Source organism: Cnephaeus nilssonii (assembly GCF_951640355.1).
Source record: "Cnephaeus nilssonii genome assembly, chromosome: 10".
NCBI classification, from domain to species: domain Eukaryota; kingdom Metazoa; phylum Chordata; class Mammalia; order Chiroptera; family Vespertilionidae; genus Cnephaeus; species Cnephaeus nilssonii.
The window spans coordinates 20938584-20964096 of NC_137081.1; the positions used below are offsets into that span (position 1 = coordinate 20938584).

The window sequence follows — 25513 nt, forward strand, 5'->3', positions numbered from 1 at the left end:
ACATGGGGAATCCCTGACAACACTCCATTAGCCAGAGTGTCCAAGCAACCAGAGGCCCCAGGGATGTTCAGTTGGGAAACATAATGATGATGAATCCTGTCCATATTGTTTATGATTTAACAACTGGTTTATTATGTAGGATGTTCTGGGTTACTCCTGGGAAACTATTTAAACAAATAATCAGCAGTTAAATGACCTAATAGAAAAAGTGTTGTCAGGTTCTTGGAAGAGAACCATGATTTAAAGCTATTCATGGATTCTTAGAATTGGAAGGTACTTTCATTATCTTCTAATAAGATTCCTTCATTACAATAGTGAGTAAATTGGAGTCTAAAGAAGTTAAGGAACTTGCCCAGGGTCAAAATTTGCATTCTTTACACATACCTTTACCACCAAAGGGCTGATGTCATTTTCACCGCGCTGACATCTCCCCGGAGTTATGGAGAGAGTGCTGGAATATGATCCACAAGACCTGTTTCTAGTATAGGTTCTGCCACTCTGACCTTGGCCAAGGCACTTAACCTTTTTGAACTAGGTCCACTGTAAAGCTCTTAGGAGCCTGTCAGTTTTATGGCTCCTTTATAAAGAAAATAGCTTCATGCAGTCATTTCCTGCAAAAATTGCTATAACTTATGCTTCAAGTATAGAGCAAACCAACCCTGCCACCTCATCACAACTTCTCTCACCAGGGAGAGAGGATAAGTAGATTTCATACTATTCCATCTCTGAGGTCATTGATCTTTCCCTCGGGTATCAGCAGCTCTCTTTTGAGATGCTTAAATGCTAAGAAAATGGACTCACTTGAGTATCTACCCAGCATCTCTCATCCCTCTCTCCTTTCTAGGAAGCTAGTTTTGTTCGGGTCTCTGCCCTCCCTCACTTATCAATGTGCCTGCAGATGTGGGTTCTGAACTCACTGACCCAATCACAGCAATCTCATCTCCCTGACCAGTTCTAGATCTCAGATTTAAACCAATCACCACCTGGCCTTCCTTAACAACTGCTTTTGTCCAGAAATTGGCAAATGACTTAAGCGGACTAATCAGGTAAAAAGGAAAAACTTACATTTTGTACTAGGGAAGGATTTTTATTCCATGTTTTTCCTATCTGCCTGTGTGTGAAAGAAGAAAATGTATTGGCTCAGCTGCTGATAGCAACCATGTTTAAACCATGAGTGAAGACACCTGAGACAAGACTAACCCTTAGAGAAGGAATCTGAGCAAATCACAAACAAAATGGATCCAGATGAGTATATCTTACATAGAGTCCATCCTGCCTCTAAACTTCCTCTATGTGAGTTTTTTTTTAATTCATCTTTATTGTTGAAAGTATTACAGACGTCCCTTTTTTTCACCATTGACCCTCTGCACTCCACAACCCCTACCCCAAAGCCTTCACTGTACCATTTTCTGTGTCCATGGATTATGCATATAAGCATATTAGTTATTTGGTTCATCTCTTCCCCCTCCCCCCTTCCCTCTGAAATTCCTCAATATGTTCCATGCTTTTATGTCTCTGGATCCATTGTGTTCATCAGTTTATTTTGTTCATTAGATTCCACATATGAATGAGATCATGTAATACTTGTCTTTCTTTGGCTTATTTCACTTAGCATAATACTCTCCAGGTTCCTCCATGCTGCCTCAAAGGATAAGAGATCCTTCCTTGCTCTTTGCCACATCTACTGTGAGGATGAAGACCATTCTCAGCAATCAGACTGTGGGACATCCCAGAAAATGTGGACATCACTCTGAAGGGATGCATAATTATTGTGAAGGGCCCCAGAGGCACCCTTCAGAGGGACTTCAACCACATCAATGTAGAGCTCAGTCTCCTTGGAAAGAAAAAGAAGAGGCTCCGGGTTGACAAATGGCAGGGAAATAGAAAGGAACTGGCCACAGTTCACACTATCTGCAGTCATGTACAGAACATGATCAAGTGTGTTACACTGGGCTTCCATTATAAGATGAGATTTGTGTGCGCTCACTTCCCCAACAACATCGTTATTCAGGAGAATGGTTCTCTTGTTGAAATTAGAAATTTCTTGGGTGAAAAATACATCTGCAGAGTTCGGATGAGGTCAGGCATTTCTTATTCAGTATCTCAAGCCCAGAAAGATGAGTTGATTATTGAAGGAAATGACCTTGAACTTGTATCAAATTCAGCTGTTTTGATTCAGCAAGCCACAACGGTTAAAAACAAGAATATCAGAAAATTTTTGGATGGTATCTATGTTTCTGAAAAAGGAACAGTTCAGCAGGCTGATGAATAAGATCTAAGATGTTCAGCTATAGAAACACTGAGATGCTGAATGATTTGTCACACTTGTTTATGAAACTATAAAGATGTACAATAAAAGCCTTGTATTGATTTGGGGTGAGGGGGGGGGGGAGATCCTTCCATTTTAAAAAAAAATATTTTTATTGATTTCAGAGAGGAAGGGAGAGGGGAGAGAGAGATAGAAACATCAATGATGAGAGGGAATCATTGATCAGCTGCCTCCTGCAAACCCCCTACTAGGGATTGGGCCCGCAACCCAGGCATGTGGCCTTGACTGGAATCAACCCTGGGACCCTTCAGTCTGCAGGCCAATGCTCTATCCACTGAGCCAAACCAGCTAGGGCAAGAGATCCTTCCTTTTTACAGCTGCATAGTATTCCATTGTAAAAATGTTCTATGTAAGATTTTAAATGTCTGTCTCTTAAATAAGTGTGAGACTCTTCCTGTTTCTTGCAGTTAGAAACACACTAGCCCATAAACAAGGTCAATTAAAATACACAGAGAAGAAGGCAAGTACCTGAAATCATGGTGTGTCCTAACTGAGGTTGATAGATTACTCTAGTGCCATCCCTCTTTGTCCTGGAACCTCAGGGTCCCATGTGCCATGCTGCTGAAAAGACCACATTCCATGCTGTACACATTCCTTTGGTTCTATAAAACTAACCCCAGGAACTGAAATTTGACCTACTATGTCTCCTCTTAGAACCTTTGAGGAACTTGGTCAATATATTTTCTAGTCCTAGGTTTCCATCTGTAAAACAAGATTGATGACACTTGTTGAGATGACTTTCATAGTCCACCTAATAAATCCATTGGCCCTTTTCAAAACCTCATCCATTTCTCTTCTACTCATCCTCTCTCTATTCCCCTGACCCTCTCAACCGAAAGCAGGAAGGGGTAGGATTTCAAGGTGCTAAAAACACCACCTGAACAGGTGCAGTTTCGCTCTATGGACAACTAGAGCCTCTGAGATACAAGAAAATTTATTAAGGTAGATGTGCATCACCCCTCTGCCTTCAGCCCACTGCTTGGCAACATCTTGCAGAATGGGCCGAAGGTGCCAGTCCTTACTTTGTGCCACTCCTTTGGACCTTTAGAACATCATAAATTTCATTCCAGGGCCCTAGATAGTGCTGGAATGCAGAAAGTCACTCTGATTCACCCTAAGAACATCTGCCAGGTACAGACTGGGCCAGGTTTAGAAAATGGGACTCCCTGGGTGGGAGGGGCACACCAAATGGCACTGTATTGGGCACCTGCTTTCCTCCCCCATCATGAAACATTTCAGACAGTGGACCCTGGGTAACAGTAAACACCAAAGGCAATCTTGTAGGGAATAAGAGATCCTACAAAATGTCATGATGGAACAAGCCTTCTCCTCTTCACCAAGGTTGTGGGAGGTAATCACTTTGCTTTGACTCCCAAGACTCCATCTCCCAAATAGTTTTCCATTCCCTTGGGACAAGATATGACAGTATTCAGATACTTTATCTGAAAAACAGGGAGGTTGAAATAGAGAATCATCTCAGTCACTTCAGAATGCATATTATTGGTTATAGCATTTCCTAGAAAGGAATTCATGAGACTCCTGGAATTTAAGACTTGAGCCAAGTAGCCTCTCTCTGGCCTTAGTGTTCTCAACTGTTCTGTAGTCTCTATGTGTTTCCCAGGGTCTACCAAAATCAGATGAGAGAGATGAAGGAATGTGAGAAATGCAGCATAATCACTTGTCTCTTTTTCATATTTGGATAGTATGGAAATATTTCCTTCTTTCTATCTCTACCTCTCTGCCTCAGGAAGCATGAGAAGGTGGTGACTTCCCACTCTGGTGTTCCCTCCATGTTTTATTCCAGTCTCAGCCTTCTCAGTGACTTATGGGGCCTCCTTCCACAGGTCTCCCCAGTTGGAAAGACAGCCAAGGCCTTCAGACATTATCCCTGCCTGCAAAGTCTCCGCAGGTGCTCTTGGAGTTGTCTTTCACATGTGCTTTCCTCCCACCAGGTCTCCCAGCCCTGAAGCAGGTATGTGGGTATTAAGACTGGACCTCGGCAGTTCCTGCACACACCTTGTGGGCTGTGTAGCTCCCACCAGACCTTCCTGCTCCCATTAGGGGTCAGGATGGCCGTCAGCCCGCTCCACCTGGCTGTTGATATACCCTGGAATGCATGGGCAAAAGGGGAACGATGGCTCATGGGGTTAAGAAAAATGTCTGCTCCTCTTCCCATTCTGCGCCTTTCTCTCTTTTCAGCTTAGAAGACTAAAGTTCAAGTCAAGGTCAGGGGAAGGGGATTGCTAATAGGGTTCAGATTTCAGACACAGAAAGAGTTGGGAGGCAATTTCTGGGCCTCTGTTTAGAGACATCTTACAGGATATTTTCTCATCCCGCAGCAATCATATCCTGAGTACCTACTAGGTGCCAGGCTCTGTGTCGAGGGCCAGAGGATACCAGGACGAGCCCTACAAAGCCCAGAGCAAGGGGATAGACATACTAATGATGACAAATGAGCTAACAGTGGTGCACAGTACATGCAAAGGGTTGTGAGAACTCTGAAAGAGGTGACAGCAGCTATGAAACATTTCAGAGATGTATGCTATTCTAAGGAAGAATAATTAGGAAAGAATATTCTCAACCATCTGGAAACAGAACCAATTTATGTATCAGACACAATTTCTAAAAGTCCTACACCTTGCCCAGTCTATGGTCAAGATTCACATATTATCTCTGTGAATGGAGTCCCTGGTACAGTACAGGATGTGTGACCTGAGTGACCCAACACAGCAGCCCTGCCTGATGCAAACTGGCCCAGAGCAATAATTGTCTTCATTCTTTTATTTAGTCATCAATAAATAAACATTGCTTAAATGCCTACTATGTACTGGGTTTGGCGATTGCATATTTTATTTATTTGATTGTAGCACCATCAAACTGCAATTTCATGAGAGCAAGAGGTTAGGTCTGACTCACTCATTCTTGTTTCTTTCTTTTTTTAATATTTTTAATTGATTTTTTTCAGAGAGGAAGGGAGAGGGATAGAGAGTTAGAAACATCGATGAGAGAGAAACATCGATCAGCTGCCTCCTGCACACCCCCTACTGGGGATGTGCCCGCAACCAAGGTACATGACCTTGACCAGAATCCAACCTGGGACCCTTCAGTCTTCAGGCCGACGCTCTATCCACTGAGCCAAACCAGTTAGAGCTTGACTCACTCATTCTTATGTCCCCAGCTCAGACCAGTGCTCAGCACACACAGGTTCTCAGTAAATATTTGTTGAACGAATAAAAGAAATGATGCAACAACTATGGAGACTTACAGTCATACTAGTAAAATTGTAATTATAGGCAGTAGTTGTCTCTGATTTTCTTCTACTTTCCCTACCATACAATACCCAAACACAAATCCAGATATGTAGTGGACATGGGTAGGTAAAATGGAATAGAATATTTTTAATTGGAAAGTTCCTAAGGAAAAAGAAACCTAATATCTACAATCATAGTACTTATGATTCTTCTTTGTTCTTCCTGGTTTCCCCTCCTACTCTATGCCTTGTTTAGCCCAGGGCCCATTTTCACCAGTCCTTGCCTAATTATAAAATTCTGGTGATGCCGGTACAGGTAAGAATTTAAGGATAATCTCATTACAGAGTGTTTGCCTCTAAGTAGAGGGTGATGAAATTTAATTTAATGATTCAGCCAAACTTTAGTGGAGATATAGTTGATAGAGGTACCATACCAGGTACCAGGAAATCAAATATAAATAAGACATCTTTCCAAGGAAAAAATAAATTACACAAATATAAAGCCAAGTATTCTAAGTCTAAGAAACCTTCAGAGGAATGTTGGAGATTTAGGAGAAGGAAAGTTGGGAGAATCCAGGACATTCTCATGGGGCAAGTGGCATTGAGATATGTCTTCCTGTTGTTTGGGCTTGGCATAGACTGAGGTGAGCAAAGCATTCTAAGTGAAGGAAAGACAACAACAAAGACGCAGAAATGCTAGTGACATTTTTCCTTTCTACTAGAGCTCAGCATGCACATAGGGACCAGGACAAGATGTCAATAGCAATAACAACAGTGACTAATATTTATTGAGCTCTTACTACATGGCAGATATTCTTCATTTAATCCTCATGATTGAACAAATCAGTAATGTTACTCCTCCCATTTACAAATGGAAGAAACTGAGGCATGGAGAATTTAGGTAACTTGCCCAAACTCGCATCTTGTTTAAGTGGTGAAGCTGGGATTTAAATTCATATCATGTGGACTGCCATGTCATATTGCATATTGACTACAATTTTAGACTGTGTTTCTCAAACTATGTTCCAGAGAACACTGGTCTTATGAAATGCCCAACGCACACAAAAATTCTGTACTGGTCAAATAAGTTTAGGAAACCCTCTATCATATACTGTCCACCCTCTTGGGAGAATTACCACACGTTGTTATATATTAAAAGTTCTGATAATACCCATAGTATAAAAACATGTTTTAACTTTCTAACACAGTGTTTTCCAAATGCATCTAGACAGAAACTCTGCATTCATCTACCACTTATTAACAACCTAGTGTGTAGAGATCTATAGAAAACTCTTGGGAAATACCGCCTTAGGACATTATTCTTCTCACTCTTCCTCTGCTGAAGAGGTACTCTCTAGAATGAATAATAATACCTTCTATTCATTTAACACTAGGATTTTTCCAAGTGCTTGAACAAATATCATGTCATCTTATCATATTTTAAGCTTTCAAACTATCTTTCAAACTCCTTCTCTTTCCTTCTTTGAAGCAGAATCCTAAGCGATTGCAGTTCTAAGAGTGTATCTCAGAAAGTTAACACCCATGTTTATCTTTTTTTCAAATCAGAATGGTGAAATATTCTACTACTTTAAAAAAGAGAGAGAGAAATCCTTTTCTTCTAACAGATTTTATCAGTTTCTAGGAATTACTTAAAATGTGCTTATGAGAGTAAATGTCAAAGATTAACACTTCTCAACTCCTTTAAGAGGTCCCCTCTCAGACATTTATTCTGATAAAATTACTTTCTGTTAAGGATTACTTTACAAGGAACACAATTTAAACTAAGAGAAAATAAGGGTGTGTTTTTTTAATAGAGCATTTTAACAGCCACATGACTTCCCCTCCCAGAAATTTTTGCTTCCTAAAACAGAGTTTTGCTTAATTCAGAGGAATGACTTGGTAATGTTGGGTTTCAGGCTGCAAGGGGACTATCTGGAGAGGTGAAAGAGGTTATTTTTATCCCTCACATCACCTCCCGAAGGCAATTGCCCTTTCCATCTACCAGGTTTGTTCTGATCATTCCTATCCATTCTGTCTCCTTCTGAATTCCTGGAATGCGTGGACATTCACATCCAACTGGTGTGAATCCTGGCTCCATCACTAACTTATTGGGTAATGTTTATTAAACTACATTTATCTCAGTTTCTTTATCACTAATTATAAAATAACACTGTTAAATAACACGTTGTTGATGTGAGGATAAAACTGGAATAGATGCAAAGCTTCTAGCAGCCCTCCCGACACACTGACACACCGTAGGCACATCTCCATTTGCCTCGCAAACTGCCAGCAAGAGAGGCAGCCAGGAGCTAAATGTTGCCTCAGTGGCTCTAAGATCATACCTTTGAGATGCTTTCTTAACATGGAAAAGTGGGTAAAAACTTATCTTTCTCCACATGAAAACCCAAGAGGTGACTCAAGAAGACCATTGGCTCACCACCCACCACCATTTCTCTAGCACGGAATCCCATTCATTCCCCAGTGGCTGCTCTGGGCCACATTCTAGGGCACCTGGCCCTTGCCTTGGGAGGCACATGGAGCGCTCATTACTTCTCCTTGGCAGCTGTGGCTGCAAAACCATGCAGGTGAGTGGGGCACTAGAAAAGTTTCGTGGCTTGGGATGGAGGCAGGGGGCCAGGAAGTGAGCATATTCTCAGCCCAAATGCCAAGTTCAGTAGCTTCAATAAAACCACCCTAACCTACAAAGTCCAGAGGTCACCATTTGGAAATGGAAAACCACCACCAATAAATTAGCATGGGCTGCAGTATTGCTGGATTTCAGAAGGAGCTGGACAGCATGAGGTCAAGCCTGATTTCTCCTTTTAGCTGCCCCCATTTCTATTCCTTAAATGGATAAAAAGCTTTGGGTCTCAATTTGTGACTAAATGCACCAGAAGGAAGGAACGGGTTGCTGTGGCAAGTGTGACATTGCCCCAACACCCCTCTTCAATAGCTTCATCCTAAGCCCGGGTCCAAAGAGCCCTCCAACGCTGTTTTGTTCCCCTGGGCTTCCCAGAGGCTGGCAGCTTTGTGGGCAAGGCTGACAGACCAGTGAATGCCTGCATCCACCCTACCCCCCAACCTCTACCCTGCATCCCCCAGCCTAAGACAGTAGCCCTCCTCTCCGCTTTACATTCCTCTAGGAATCTTCCACAGGTGGTTTCAGGTGTCACCTGCAACCAGAGCTTCTGTCTGGCTTTCAGGGTTTTGCACGGTTCCTGAGCCCGGTCACCCAGGCTCCAACCAGCAAGCTGAAAGGCCTGGCATTGCAGACATGAGGACAATGGGTCTGCTGGGCTGAAAGCATTCCAGTCTCCCACATTCAGTAGGAAGGGGTGTGTGGTGGAGAAGAAAGGTCATTCATGCGGATGGTTTATGTTTTCCCAAGCCAGCATTCCTCACAAACAGCTGTGTTTATACAAAACTGGAGGAGAGAAAGAGAAGGAGAAAAAGGACAGTGTCCTAGGGATGACATCATTCCGTCTTGTCTGCTCCACCTCCCCCACTGTCGGCAGGCGGGTGGTGGGGAAAGTTACAGAGGCTGGTGGACGTGCTTGGTACAAGTACATGCAGTATTCATATATGCATGTGTTTATTAGATATACAATCTCCCTGCTCTCCACTCTGCTCCCTCCCCATGTATACAGAGCATCCTAATACATTTGGCTGAACACTATTTTCCCTGGAACAGCACCCTCTGAGGAAGGCTACATTTGGGAGCTCATATTCCTCCTTCAAATCTATTTAACAAACCCCCCTCACTGAAGAAAAGCCTGACAGGAGGCAGAGTCATTAAAGTGAATGAAAATGCCTCCAAGGAGAGATTAGCCCCAAAGCCATTCGCATATCAGACAAAGGCCCCTTTCATGCAGACTCCAGCCACTGGGAGTCCTGTAAGCAAAGATTAGGGAACAAATTCTCAGAACCTAGAAGCTCTGGCTCTTTGGGAGACATGCCAACACAGCCTCCTCTGGCTAGACCTTAAGAACTCAGCTTCTGCTTAAGCTGCCCTTGGCTTCTTAAGACTCAGACTGTAAGGGAGGGGGCTCCACAGGGGCAAATATATCCCCTCTTCTCTGAGCCAGCTCTGTCCCTAACATAATCCAGATGCACAAGACCCTCACCTGTTCTTTCCCTTTGCCAGAGAATGTAATGTGATCATCCCCTAGCCTCTTGCCTCATTGTCTCAGGTAGGAAGTCCTTCCACCAGCAGTCTAGCATAGCCCCTTCTGAGCCTCAGCACCTCATCTGCAACTCTCTTATTGAGCATCTATTTTGTGTCAGGCTGAGCATTACATGGTGTGGGTGCAAAGAGATGTTCAGAATAAGACCCCTGCTGTAAAGGCAACTACTGTTTGCTTCAGAAAGACAGATATGTTAATAGTGAGTACAATTCAATATAATGTGGGTCTATTGAAGGATGTCTATAAAAATGTAAGAATGACATCAAAGTTAGTCTATTCTATATCTGGAAGGCTCAGGAAAATTTCATAGGAAAGGTAATACCTGAGTCACGTCTTGAAAGAGGAGTACATGTTTACCAGGTAAACTTGGACTGGGGATGGAGGTGTAGGGAGGAGAGAGAACATTCCAGCCACAGCGTGTAGCATGGACAAAGGCATCAAGCATGACAGAGCATGTTGCCCTGAGTAGCCTCTAAGGGTCCTTCCCTAGAGGAGCAGATCATCTGGGGAGCAGTGTTGAAAGAGATGAAGTAAGAGGTAGATGGGGTCGAATTATAAAGGGCCTTGTATGCCAATCTGAGGAGTTGGAGGAAATCTAGTCTTCAAATTTCAGAGCTGCTGAGGGTTTCTATAAGCAAGGGACATTCCATAGTTAGACATGCATTTTAGAGAGATAGCTCTGGAAGGTGTCCAAGGTTGGAGGTAGGGAGACCAGTTAAAATATTATTTCAAGAACCTAGAGAAGAAATGGTGAGGATTTGATGGGCAGTGATGACAACATTGGGGTTGGAGAGAAGGAATACATATATGAGACAACAGAAAGAGAAAAAAATGGAAGTAACTGGCAGATTTTGGACTTTCCAGTCTCCATAATGGCAATTCACTAAAATAAATCTCTTTCTGTATAAATACACTTTCTATTTATCCTATTTCTCTGGAGAACCCAACTAAAACAACACATAAGTCACAATCCCAGGGTCCACATTCTGGAGAACTCAGCCTAAGAAAGGTTATGATGTCAACTTTTATATTACTATAAGATAAGGAAGTGAATATGGATATACAACTGTGGGTGCCCACAAAAGGAATATGGATCTAGAAGTCACCAACATGAAAAATAGTACTTGAAGCTGAACCGAGGGGAAAAAGAGATGACATAGATCTTTCAAAACTCAAAATAGTATTACATGAGATTCCTTGTCTTTACCCAAAATAAATGAATTCAGCTTCTCTGTCCAAACTTACTCAAATGGTTTGGCGGGGCAGCGGGGGAGATAAAAGAAAGTATCATTGTACTCATAAAACATGGGTACATATATAGATATCATCAGGGTCACAATTCAACTTGATATGTTTACAAGAAATTGTACTCTTTGACACAGTCTTCCCCCTGACAGCACGCTATCTGCAACACTGGTTCAGTGGTCACGTTGGGCTGTGTTTTAGTCTCCATCCCTCTTCTAATTAGTCATATCATTCTGGCTTTAAAAGAGTGGAAGGTATGGCATTGCCTCCAGGAATATCACTCTTTTATTTTAAACTAACCGTTATGCCAAGGCCTCACCTCTGACTGCAACCAGTTCTGGGCAGCTTCTTTTCTTTTTTAGAATATTATTCGTTGGAATAAACGAGCAAAATTCAGCCTTGGAACTATAACATTTGTTTTCCCTTTAGCAAGAACACAACTAATTCAATCAATTTTTTGAAAAGAAACTTTGCTGCTTTCCCATTTTCACTGATTCTACAGTGTTTTTAACAGTTTAGAATTATGTATAAAAATCTAAACATTAAGCCATGTTTTATAAAAAAAAAGTTTATGTTAGAAACAAAGCATATAACAAGTAACACATTTTAGGGAACAAATAATTTTAGGCAATGACAATTATTTTAAATAATGAACATTGATGGTGGTGAGCCCTAACAGAGCTATCGCCCTCTCTTCCCTTCCAGTCTCCACTCTGACTCTAAGGGCAGTGTCCTCACGCTCCTCTAGAGTGTCCTGGCCCAGAACTGGAGTAGGAATGGCAACACTGACTGAGGTCCTAGCCATGGCTCCAATCACTCTCGTGTCGTGCAATCCTGAGCACATTGCTTCTCTTCCTTGGCCTCGTCTTCTCACATAGGAAATAGCAAAGTGGAGCCAAGCACTCTCTACGGTCCCTGTTGTAATCCACATCCACGTGCTCATCTAAGATGCCAAATGCTTGCTTCAGGCTGTTATTCCCCTCAGAGAGGCTTCAGTTAACACCATTATGCTCTCCTCCTCAGCTTTGCCTATCAGGTTCTTTGATCATCTGACCAGGATGTACTTAACTCCCCACACAGACTACACACACCACACTCACATCACACATGCACATACCACATGCATACACACCACAGTCACACCACACAAAACCCACATACACTCCACACATACCACACACACACACACACACACACACACACACACACACATACCACAATACATATACATCTATGTTTACTCCATGGTCTGTGTCCACTTCAGTACCCACCCCTACATGGTCTTGCCTCTTCTGTCTTCATTTTCACCTGCATAGGAAAGTTCTGGATCAGGTTGCAGATATAAAAACTCAGAGAGAAAGGAAAGGCAACAAGTATGTCAATGAATAATAAAAAATGTTCCCTAACGTACCCTTTTAAAATAATGGAAAAGCTATTTGTTTTTCATATTTTACTTAGCTACTTCATTAGCCATCAGGGAAACCCTTTCTTATTTAGTTTTTGGAGGAATCTGGACTCAGTTTCATCTTTTAATTATTTGTACTTATTTTAACATCTGTGCACATTCTGTAGCCTTTGACAGTTTTATGTTGCTTATGCTGTACAAAACACCCAGAACCTATATTCCCAGGCCAAGAATCTCACCAGTAACATCCAGAGGGGAAGGAAGCCATTACTTCCAGGATCTTGACTCATTGACATGGCCAAGCCTGGAATGTGTCCAGGTTCAGACCAAGGAGCCCATTGATCACTGATCCCTGAGTTTTTCTCTTGTGTATTTCCTTCATAGCAACTATTTGCAAATATGTACATTTCCACTCTTGTTCCATTATTTATTATCTGGCTCCTCTGCTAGGCTGCAAGACTCTTAAGGAAAGGTAACTGTTGAACAACAGCATTCTCAGCACCCAGCATAATCTGTGACATAGATGCTTAGTAAATGCTTCTTGAATGTTGATTCATGAAGCAGCTGGACCAGAAATGCAAGACATTAAATCTTAAAGGCAAAATTAACAACCCTCAAGTTTCAGCTGTTCTCTCACTTGCAGACTAAGAATATGAAAATGGGCTGAAAAAAAAACATTCAAGTTAAGAAAGCCATGAGTCCCTGGAACAAGTTGAAACAGAAGAAAAGGCATTGGACTCAGAGCCAGAAAGTCTGATTTAAAATACCAGCTGTTTCTTCATCAATGTATGACCTTGGGCAAGTATTATTCTCTCTGAGTCTCTATGTCCTGTCAAATGAATAAATAACACCTGATCAGTATTTTTTTACAGTTTTTTTAGCAGTAGAACTTCATATTTTATAGAGCAGATAAAAGCAGCATTTCACTAGCATGCAATATTTCCTATGATTAAGTATATAATATTTACTTGATATTTATACAACAATGAGTTTAAAGAGGCTTCTGATTAATACAAAAATATCAGATTCAGAGCTATGAATAAGAGCTGATGCCTTCTGTTAAATTTAATTACACACTCTCAAAATTCAGATTCACACAGATAAATGGTTTGAAAATGATTTATCCTCAGATAAACAGGTCTGATTTCCAAGTAGGTGTTTAAAAGAATAGTCTAGTAACGACGAGACTGGATAACTGGTAGGCCACATTTCCCAAAGTCCCTCAGTTACATGTGGCCACATGACAGATTTCTAGTCAATAGCATGTGAGTGGCATGCACAGCCCCCAAAGAACCTTTGACACACTATCTTCCATGTTCTTCAGCCTTCTGCTGGCTCAATGCAGAGGGACACAGAAGACTTGGGAGTCCTGAGTAAAAGATGGTGAAGCCACAGTTGGAAGGAGCCTGGATCCCCACATCTCTGCTTGAAGGAGAGCTGCTCGGCATTCAGAAACACCAATTTTAGGCTTTATTCCACTAATATACCAGATCCATTGTATAACTTTTTACAGCAACCAGCATTACTCTAACAACCTGGCAATGTGAGTTAACTTTTTGAAGATCTCAAATGCCTTAAAATGTGGTACATATGTGTTGTTTCTATTAGAGCTTCTAAAATAGTTCATATATTTTTCAGAGTGAAATGTGAATAAAATAAATGCTTGTGGTATCCCTGAAACTTCTTCATGAGGTTCCAGGTATTCATGAAACATATTTGAAAATAGGTGTTTTCATTATGTCTGGCCTAGATGTTCTAAAGGTCTTTTCCAGCATCAACATTCTATTATTGAATATTTTTCCAATTTTCCAAAGGGAAGTCATACCGGTCTTTATAAAGAGAGAGTGACCCCTCTGCTTCTGCAATAAAATAGCACCTAAGAAGCACCACAGGACATAATATTTCTAGCTTAATTATTGCATATTTAGCGGGTGAAGGCCTTCTTTAGAAACTTTAGTTCTAGGATCTTTTTTTTCTTTTAGACATAATAACAATCATGCTAAAAATGACCTGAGCTGTCTATCAAGCAATGATATAAGTTTTCTGGAAGGTCCTTCAAATTAAAGTCAAAATTACAGCAATTCTTTCATGTGTTCTACTTATATTCAAACACGTTAATAAATGGCACTTTGCTAAATTTCACAATTACTAACCAGAACAAAAACAAGCAAGACCATTTCTCCTGCTGTGGCTTTTCTTCAAGAACCATCATGCTCAGAAGCTGGGGATGGCCACAATGACCTCTGAGTGCACAGTCACAGTAGTAAATTGTACCAGGCACAGGCACAGCTCAGAAACTCCCTAAACCACAGGAAACCCAGCCCTAACCTAAGGCAGGACTCCCCCCAAAACTTTTCTAGGCTCATAGGAGGACCAGTGGTTGAGGAGAATAAGGAGAGGATAGCAATGTGGAAAAACTTGACAATTCCTAGATTCTAAATTTATCTAAACTTAGCAATGTTCACTCTGGGAACAGTACTACTAGTATGCTATCAATCTGCAGGGAATTTAAGACCTCAAAGAACCTCCTATCATCACTGTCTGCCCAGCTTGAGAGCCTTGAAGAGAGTCATTAGCCTATAAGGTAAGGGAAAGATTCAAACAAACCTTGGTTTTAGGCATCCTCGAGTTTGAATCCAATGCTTTGCATGCTGCTCTATAACCTTAGGCAAGTTACATAACTGTCCTGAGCCAAATAGCAGCTTACAATGTGAAAATGGCAACCTAAAAGGAGCTTAGGGTCCAACTCGGTCCAACTCGGTCCAACTCTGAGACCTCAGACCTAGCCACAGGCCTCTGAGCCCCAGTCAGCTTCATTTTGCCCCATGTTTCAAGCATCCACTCAGTGCTGGACCTTTCAGAAGGACAGATGCTCTGTCCCTGCAGGCCAGAAACTCAGCAGCCACTGAGTCCTTGCCCAAGTTATGTGGTAGAAGGGAAGCGGTTGTTTTCTTTTTCTTTTCTTTTTTTTTTTCTTTTTCTTTCTTTTTGTTTTTCTTTCACAAAACACTTGAGAAGCGTGGAGAAAGCAATCTTTGTGAGGCCTGTGAAGATGTAACTCTATATGCCCTCCCAGCTGGGCCAGACCTGCCAAGTGTCAGGCTGGAGACCACAAAGAGAAAGAGGGTTTCTGCACAAAGGAAGCATGAATCTTTGTAGAAGATGATCCAAGGTTGAATCAAAATAAACTTGTCATAGTCTGAATGCTAGGACAGGCAAAACTAATTCCCAGTACCTAAGGTCTCCTATCTTCTGGTCCAGACTGGAGATGGCTCCCAGATAGAGAAAGGTGTTTGGGGAGTGAGTATAAAATGACTCATGTCCACTCCCCATTGAAAGGAAGTGGCAAGCATTTATGGAAAATAAAGAACATTAAAACCTGATGAACAAAAAGATAGATACAGAGGCAGTAAAGCACTGAATAGACTGTCAAATTACAGCGGGAAGCCTGAAGAGTGTTGGGGAGCGGGGGAAAGAGATAAACCAAAGGACTTGTATGCATGCATATAAGCACAACCAATGGACACAAGATACTGGGGCGGGGGGCGGGGGGATGAGGGCATGCGACAGGAGTTAGGGGAGGCTGGGGGAAGGTCAATGGGGGGGGGAAGAGATATATGTACTACTATATGTAATACTTTAAACAATAAAAAAATTGGGGAAAAAATAAATTAATTAATTAAAGGAAGTGGCATCTGCCAAATGCCAGAGGATGATGTGGGATGCAGGTTGGCTTTCTGACTATCTGGCCTGTCATGTCCATCCTGTATTATCATGCTTAAGTCCCAAGGTCTGACATTGGGAATAAGTAACTTACTGCATTATTCTTCCACAGGATTATACCCATTTTTATTTCTCAAGATTGTCCTTGCACTAGACTTAGTTTATTTTCTCTCCAGATTTGATTTGCCTCACCTGTCCCTGGACCTCAGTTCCTGGCTGAGACAGCTACATCATTCATCTTCTAAAACAGTCAGCCATCTTGGCCTCCCACAGGGCAGGAGCTGGGTTTCAGCGTGGCCTCCAGCATGCTTATTGTGGTGGTTATGCAGCGTCAGCAACTCCAGCACCCAGATCCAACCCAGCTGGATTCGTGGAGGTTCTGTCTTCCCCAGCAGCTGCCTAAAGAGGTAAACTCTGAATAATGAGAGGCAAATGATGGAAAGGATCCAGCCAACAAATTCTTCCTTTCTCTCCACTCTCCACAGTAGAGTATCCAAAGGACTGTGCCAAGATATTCCAAGATCATACCTTAATTCTTTCCAAAGACTTCCCATGCACCCCAATAACTCGCATTATGTCTCTTGTTAGGATGAAGCCAATTCCGTAATGCACCACTTTGAGTCTTCATACCCTCTTTCCTGTCCCTGTCTTCTTTATCCTTTACTTTTGCTGCCTTTTGAATTGCACTCTCCAAAATAAATGTTAGCATGTTTGCTTTGGGTTCTACATTCTAAAGATCTAGCCTAAAACAGCCTTCATTATAGTTTCTCTCTTTCCAGGTGGAGGGATAAATTTAGGCAAACTGTCCTCACCTCCACCCACTAGCTGTTCTATTTCCTCCCTCTTCAAAGTGTGTACCTCCTCAGTGGAAGTGAAGTAGTGTACCTCTTCAGCTGTTACATCAATGAATTATATTCACTTTTCTTTTATTTCATTTATTTTTGGTTTTATACCTTGAACTTGGAGTTAGGATACCCTTAGTCAACTTATCAAAATTAAGGTATAAGTCCATGCACTGCCTTTGCCAGGATCTAGAAAGAAATAAAATCCCATTCACATAGACCTTGAGCAAGGTCTGCATCTGTGCAGCAAAGAAGACCCAGACCAATAGTTAACACTAACAGTTCACCCTAGGAGAGCATTTCCCAAAGTCAGATCCATCGAACACAGGTTGTGTGAGATATTGAAAATAAAATGGTTTCGTTCTCAAATACACGCGGTGCCTGAAGATTAAACAAAATTAAATAGTTCCTCTCGTCCGGGATGATCTTTGAAATTTTACTATAGTATTCTATAATGTTATTCTCCAAGAGATGATTGGCAGCATTTTCAGAATTTTCTGGGACACACTGTTTTATCCTAAGCATCTCTCAAGATTGAAACTACACCAAATAACCACTTCCTATGTGCTGATGAAGGAAAAATTCTAGAACCATCTCCTGGGAAGAAGTCTCTTTACTCTTCAGACTTCAAGTTACAGAATCTTTGGGTCCCTGTTGAAAACACGACAGCTACACAGAGTCAATCTCACACTCCTGGCCCTTTGAGAAAATATTAGCCATCAACTACCTAGAAGCCCATAGGACTAACAAAGGCTGAGGTTAACCACCAGGAACTAATTCTAGACAAAACCTACTTCCTTCTTTCTTTTCTCCTCCATCCACAGAATGATTTTTATTCATGATTCTCCCACTTCCTTTCCACATAATGCTACAGCTGCTCTACCAATAACCACTGTCAACCTGACAATACAAATCCCAGCAGAAAGAAGAAACTGAGACACAACTCACCTCCCAGCCTGCATACCCCCACACGTGTCTCTGCCTCTACCCAGCTCATTAGAGATCAGTGGTTATTGAAGGTTCAAGGCATTCTGTTCTCTTCCCCACCGACCCGTGCTCCCTAAAGTCACTTTTCAGTTCCAGGATTAACAAAGTGAAACCAGAAATTTTGCTGCTGTTAGTCCTAGGGGTTAAAGCTGCTATCACTACATAAAACCTCAGGAGTGAAGGCTTCAGTAAGCAAAGCAGACTAATGACCCCTGTCCCTGTGGTAATAAGCAGCGGAAATGAGCTGCTGAGGAAAGCCAGTGCCCCACATAAATCCATGTGTTCGCAGGCCTGCCTGTGGAATAGCAGCAGCATGCAGGGAGAAGGCTGAGAGGTGGGGCCAGGACAGTGCGTGGAGCTGGGAATGTCGGGAAGGGAAAGGTCTATAGAAACCACCTAATCCAGCTCCTTTATTTTGCACAGGAAGAGACAGAGGTCCAGAGAAGTAAACTTGCTTACCCAAGGCCACAGCATGCAATAGTAGTTGAGCTAGAAGAACCCTGGGTTAATCTTCTCAGAGCAAAAATCCAGAATGGCTCAGCCAAGCTATTTTGAACAAAAACCTCTCTTTGGGTCTCTTATACATTAATATGTGCCACCCAAGTCTGGGGGTCCAGTGATATCAGCGCTGGAGAGTGGAGTTTTGGGTTTTTGTTTTGTTTTGTTTTGTTTTGTTTTGTCTTGTTTTTTAATCTCTTTTGTTTTTGTTTCCCTCTCTCTGAAGGCAGAGGGTGTGCAGTACTTGCAAAGGAAAAATGATGTTAACATTCTTAGGAGGAAATTTGAAAGATAATCTGTGTTCTAGATTCTCCCATCACAGCCAGATAACTAAACCTGATTTAACAATTTAATTACAGGGAACAAATATTGGGATATAGAGCAAAGGGGAGGAGAGAAGTAAGAGGAACTTAGAGCTAAATTCCTCCTGTCTAACTAAGCAGAAAAGCAGAACACCCCTCCTTCCAACATTCCCTTGGAAACCAGGCCAGCTCCCTTCCTTTGTACCTAAGACTCTAACCCAAAGAGAGGGAAGGGTATCTATTTTGTGGCCTTTGCATTTTATTATAAGTTCTCCCTTAGCCAGGCAGGACCAAGAGAAGACAGTCTGCACCATGAGTATAACCCAATTCCCAGCTACTGGGAAAGTTCTTCAGGGTCCTTAGGCGTCCCTCGGATCCCAGGAATCTGGAAACCCTGCCCTGTCTTCTGACAGCTTTCCAAGCCCAGATACACAGACTCGGCACATGGTGTTCTGTGAGCAAGCCGAGCATGGAGGGAGCTCCGAGCCAGGGTAAGTGATAGCTCACAGCTGAAGTGTTCCAGAAAGTCATTCTCAACATCAGTTGTTATTTCATGTCCTCCTGCAGAACTGACATTCAAATGATCTTCTCATCTCTGGATTTTAGAAAAATGCAACTAGAAAAAATGCTTCCTGCCAATGAGGCATCCTCTCAGCATAGCCCAGCATTGTGTGGACCTGACAGTGACACAGTGACACTTTGAGGAAGCCCAACCACTCAGAGCCTCATGCACCCCACATGTTTGACCAAGGAGAACTGAGATCATCTCTAGCTAGCATGCCTTCTAGCTCTACAATTTGAGGGCTCTATAATCTATGATTTGATGGCAAACAAGACAGGATAGACTAACATCTCCCAAGGTATTTCATCAACCACAAACTATGCATGCTCTCAAACATATCAGGCCCAAATCCTTATCTCAGGGTCTGCTCCTGTGAATAGCCAACCTAAGACAAGCCCCATGGTCCAGTGTGTGTCTAACTGGCAAGGCTAGTGCATTATGGCCACACATATCCTGCAGCCCTAAATTCTAAGGGGCGCCATTCACATAGACTATGATGAGAATGATCTTCTCAGTGGCATGCATGGGAGGCCCTAATAATAGCTGGTATCTGGCTCGGCCCTCTGTCAGATTGATCTAGAACAAAATTCTCTTTGCCCCACCTCCCACCACATGGGAAAGAAGAGGCACATATTACTAGAGAAAAATCTTCCCATAAAGACAGAGCAGGTTTAATACTCCCCCTCCCTTCTCCTCCTCCTCCTACCCCTGCCCTGCCCTTTCCCAGATGTTCCCATTTAGTTATGGTGGGAGCTGAGCTGCGGATGAACAGCGTGACTGTGCCTGACCACCCTTCACAATTGATTGGGCTGTGGCAGCTGGGCTTGTCCCCAGATGGGGAGAGCTCTGTGCAGACAGCGTTTATGCATGGGAAACCAGAGAGCCTTGGGGACTGGACAGCTATGGCCCGTGCCTCTGCAATTCCCACTCAACTTCAATTAACAGCCCTGAACATGAGGAAGGCTCTCTGCGATCTGACAAGCCTCCCACAGACACTAGTTTGGCCTCACCTGGAGAGACAGCCTGCCTCAAGGGATGGAAGGCTACGCTAGCAGTGGACATCTGGACAACCCTAATGAGGCCAGCCCAGGATGGGAGTTCAGCTAATTGCTCAAGTCGGCCGTGATGTCTGGATTCCAGCTGCCATGTCTGGCAGCACTGTTTGGATGTCTTGAGTTTACTGTGAGGTTGGGACTAAAAGACCCTTAGGAACTGAGAATGTCAGCTAGGGTTCATGCTGAAACAATTAAAGTGACATTTGTGGTAGGTAAAGAATGGGGGGATAGTAAAATAAAAATATCACAGCTTGCTAAGATCTTACCAGGAAATCCATACTCCGCTGGCAAAATGGGCCATTCCATGAATACTGAGCATGTGATGTACGATTGCAAAGGAAGGGCAGAGAGTCTAGAAAATGTGCAGGGTCCTGAATTGAGAGCCTGGGTTCTCAAGATGCAAATTACTGCCCTTCTTCACCTTTTCTCATCTTACCCTACCTGAAAAATGAAGGACTCAACTTGCCCACCCTATACCCAGACCAGATTTCCCCTGAAACTAATGAAGTTGAAGCTTCTGGGCCCCTCACTTGCACAGGCCAGTTTTAAGTCCCTGGAAAGAGTCCTAGAGATGTTTTACATGATGGACTTGTTTGGGGACTTTTTTGCCAAATTTGCAAAAGAAGAATATTTAACCATGATCTGTTAAGATCACTGTCTCTTTCCATTCTGACTTCTTCCAGTCACACATCTTCTAATGTCAGGTCCTATTGGAATTTGGGGGATTTAGCTAAAACTGATTTGAATTTAGGATACATTTAGTTTTGGTTTACTAGGATATATTAATGTGGTTCAGTTTCTCCTATAGTTTCAGCTGCCCCATTGTATGAATGGATTCCAAAAATATTCCTACTACTCACTCTACTGACTCACTCACCCAGTGTCATGGCATAAAAGTGCCATGCAAGACAGCCTATGTGACATAAGTGTATCTTATGGCACCAGAACTGGAAGTATCTGCATAACATAGAAGAATTAAAGTTTGAAACATAAGCAGCAAGAAGAGGGTTTATAGAAAATTTTTTCATCATCAGAAGCATAGAAATTGTAAGTGGAGGATTCAGTTCTCATCAGTCCTTAGGCAAATGGAAGTGTTCTCTTACCAGGAGTACAATTGATAACTCAATATATAATTACAAGCATACTATACAATGAAATTACTTTTCATAGATTTCTACATAATATCTAAGAATTATTCTAAAATCAACAAGTGAATCACAACAAAATATTTTGATATCCCAAAATAGTAATACATTAAAAGACATAATAACATTTTAAATAGGAGTAATGAATAGACTCTTGCACTGTTAGAGTGTTCAATTTTAAAAGAGAAGGAAACTATATAAATACATTGGGAAAAGAAGTTTAATTTATTGCCAATTGCATTGACACTAAAAAATAATAAAACTCACAATATGCCATGAACAACACCATGAAAGGCAAATTGATTAATGAGTGAATCAATTCAAGAGACATTTAAATTTAGCCACTGCTCAAAGAAGCTTGATCAACAACAACAAAAAAGTCATTTGAAAAGTGAGCAATGGACTTAAATAGACATTTCTCTAAAAATGATAATACAGATGGCCAATAGCACAGGAAAAGGTGCTCAATATCACCTATCATTAGGGAAATAGATATCAAAATCACAATGAAATACCACCTCCCACCCATTAGGCTGGTTACTATCAAAACCAAAACAAAACAAAAACAGAATTACAAGTATTGGCAAGGATGTGGAGAAATTGGAACCCTTGTATACTGTTGGTGGGAATGCAAAATAGTTCAGCTGCTGTGAAAACAGTGTAAGGTTCCTCAAAAAAAAAAAAACTAAATAATTTAGCAATTCCATTCTGGATATAGCAGGGTTTCAAAAAGATATTTGTGCACTCGTGTTCATAGCAGCATTATTCATAATAGCCAAAAAGTGGATGCAACTCAACTGTCCATTGATGGGTGAATAGGTAAACAAAATGTGGTACATCGATACAATGGAACATTATTCAGGAAATTCTGACACTTGAAGACATGCTAAGTGAAATAAGCCAGTCACAAAAAGACAGGTACTATGTGAGTTCATGTATATAGGGTACCTAGAGTTCAGTCAAATTCATAAAGACCAAAGTAGAATGGTGGTTACCAGGGTCTGGGGAAAGGAAGACTGGGGGGAGTTATTTAATGAATACAGAGTTTCAGTTTTGCAAACTCTCCAGAAAACAGTTCTGGAAATTGGTTGCACAACAATGTGAATGCACTTAACACTACTGAACATGACACTTAAAAATAGTTAAGATGGTAAATTTTATGTTGTATATATTTACCATAATTTAAAATTTTTAAATCTCAAAAGTAAGAAAACTTAAAATGCCTTAAATCTTACAGCTCATACATGAAAGAAAAGCGATTGAGGTGTTCCCAAATGTAGAATTTAAAAACACTAAAAATTACAAAACATCACCAATAACAAGTTATAAAACTATCAGGAATGTACTATGATCTACAATAAAAAAGGAAATTATAATCAATGTAGAAAAAAGGCTAAATTATCTTTGTATTCTAAACATAGAAAATATTACCAAATCATTGACATATAATTTATATATATAAAAGGCTAAGTGATCGACTGTACATCCATCTGACTGTCCAACTGACCGACCCACCAGTACATATGATGCACACTGACCACCAGGTGGAAGACACTCAACACAGGAGCTGCCCCCTGGTAGTCAGTGTGCTCCCACAGGAGGAACGCTGCTCATCCAGAAGCCCTGAGCCAGGCTCACAGCTGGGGAGCACAGTGGTGGTGTCTGGAGCCTCTCCCACCTCTGCGGCAGTGCTATGGATGTCCAACTGACAGCTTAGGGGAGTGGGCCTAAGCTGTCAGTAGGACATCTCCCGAGGGCTCCCAGACTGCAAGATGGCGCAGGCCAGGCTGAGGGGGACCACCCCCCAGTGCACGAATTTCATGCACCGGGCCGCGAGTTTAAAAATAAACATTGACTCATGCGCGATACATATAAAACTCTCACTAGCACCAAGAAGATTTCAATGTGCGTAATTATTAGCATTGGGAGATTCCACAACATTATGTGTTTAATAATTCTTTGTGGAGAAAACACCAAAAGGGCAGGAATAAAGTATTAAGTAGACTGTTCACTGTGAGCTTTAGAGAACCAGAACGATATTACCTTAGACTTTTGCTTCTGCATGTAAATGATACAATAAGTTTTGCTGATCTGCAAACTGTAGGAGGTGTAATTTATGAAACTTTTCATGGAGCTGCTAAACATCGAGGATTATTAATTGACGACACTATCTGGAAAGATATGATTGACAATGCAATCATCCTTAATAATGCCCAAACAACTACAGCAGCGTTTTGTATATATTTATGCGTGTTTGGATGTCCTTCTCATGCAGACAAATTATGGGATGAGAATAAATCTCATTTTATTGAAGATTTTTGTTGGAAATTACACCAAAGAGAAGGTGCCTGTGTGAACTGTGAAGTGCATGCCCTTAACGAAATTCAAGAAGTATTCACATTGCATGGAAAGAAATGTTTGTATTTCAAACTTCCTGACAATCCTTTATTAAGGAATACAAATATATGTGATGTATCGTATGAGCGACAACAGGCAGAGGTTTTGATCAATTCTCTGAATGATGAATAGTTGGCAACCTTTCAGACTATAACTTCAGCCATTGAAGATCAAACTGTACACCCCAAATGCCTTTTTTTTTTTTTTTTGGATGGTCCAGGTAGTAGTGGAAAAACGTATCTTTATAAAGTTTTAATACATTATATTAGAGGTAGTGGTGGTACTTTTTTACCCACAACGTCTACAGGAATTGCTGCAAATTTACTTCTCGGTGGGAGAACCTTTAATTCCCAATATAAATTACCAATTCCATTAAATGAAACCAATTTCTAGACTCGATATAAAGAGTGAAGTTGCTAAAACCATTAGAAAGGCCCAACTTCTCATTATTAATGAATGCACCATGGCATTCAGTCATGCTATAAATGCCATAGATAGATTACTAAGAGAAATTATGAATTTGAATGTTGCATTTGGTGGGAAAGTTCTTCTCAGAGGGTATTTTTGACAATGTTTCAGTATTGTGCCACATGCTATGCGACTAGCCATAGTACAAATGAGTTTAAAGTACTGTAGTGTTTGGGGATGTTTCAGACAGTTGTCTCTTAAAACAAATATGAGATCAGAGGATTCTGCTTATAGTGAATGGTTAGCAAAACTTGGAGATGGTGAACTTGATAGCAGTTTTTATTTAAGAATGGATATTATTGAAATCCCCCATGAAATGATTTGTAACAGATCTATTATTGAAGCTACCTTTGGAAATGGTGTACCTATAAATAATATTAAAAATATATCTAAATGTGCAATTCTTTGTCCTAAAAATGAGCACGTTCATAAATTAAATGAAGGAATTTTGGATATATTCGATGGAGATTTTCACATCTATGTGAGTGATGATTCCATCGATTCAACAGATGATGCTGGAAAGGAAAATTTTTTCATCAAATTTTTAATAGTATTACTCCTTTGGGAATGTTGTGTCATAAATTAAAATTGAAAGTAGGTGCAATCATCATGCTCCTGAGAAATCTTAATAGTAAATGGGGTCTTTGTAATGGTACTACATTTATTATCAAAAGAATGAGACCTAACATAATTGAAGCTGACATATTAATAGGATCTGGGGAAGAAGAGGTTGTTTTGATTCCAAGAACTGATTTGTCCCCGTCTGACACTGGCCTCCCATTTAAATTAATTCGAAGACAGTTTCCCATGATGCCAGCATTTGTGATGACTATTAATAAATCACAAGGAAAAACTCTAAACAGAGTAGGAATATTCCTACCTGAACCCATATTCGGACATGGTCAGTTATATGTTGCTTTCTCTCGAGTTCGAAGAGCATGTGATGTTAAAGTTAAAGTTGTAAATACTTCATCACAAGGGAAATTAGTCAAGCACTCTGAAAGTGTTTTTACTCTTAATGTGGTGTACAGGGAGATATTAGAATAAGTTTAATCAATTTATCAGTCATTGTTTTTATCAATGTTGTTTTTATATCATGTTTTTGTTGTTTTTATATCATG

At 41.2% G+C, this 25513-nt stretch overlaps 1 pseudogene across 1 annotated transcript; it reads left to right on the forward strand.

Moving 5' to 3' along the window:
- The first annotated feature begins 1677 nt into the window (after nucleotides 1-1677).
- On the forward strand, nucleotides 1678-2272 carry LOC307106422 (large ribosomal subunit protein uL6-like; annotated as a pseudogene). Its single transcript has one exon. The product of its transcript is annotated as a large ribosomal subunit protein uL6-like (transcript).
- The last annotated feature ends 23241 nt before the right edge of the window (nucleotides 2273-25513 follow it).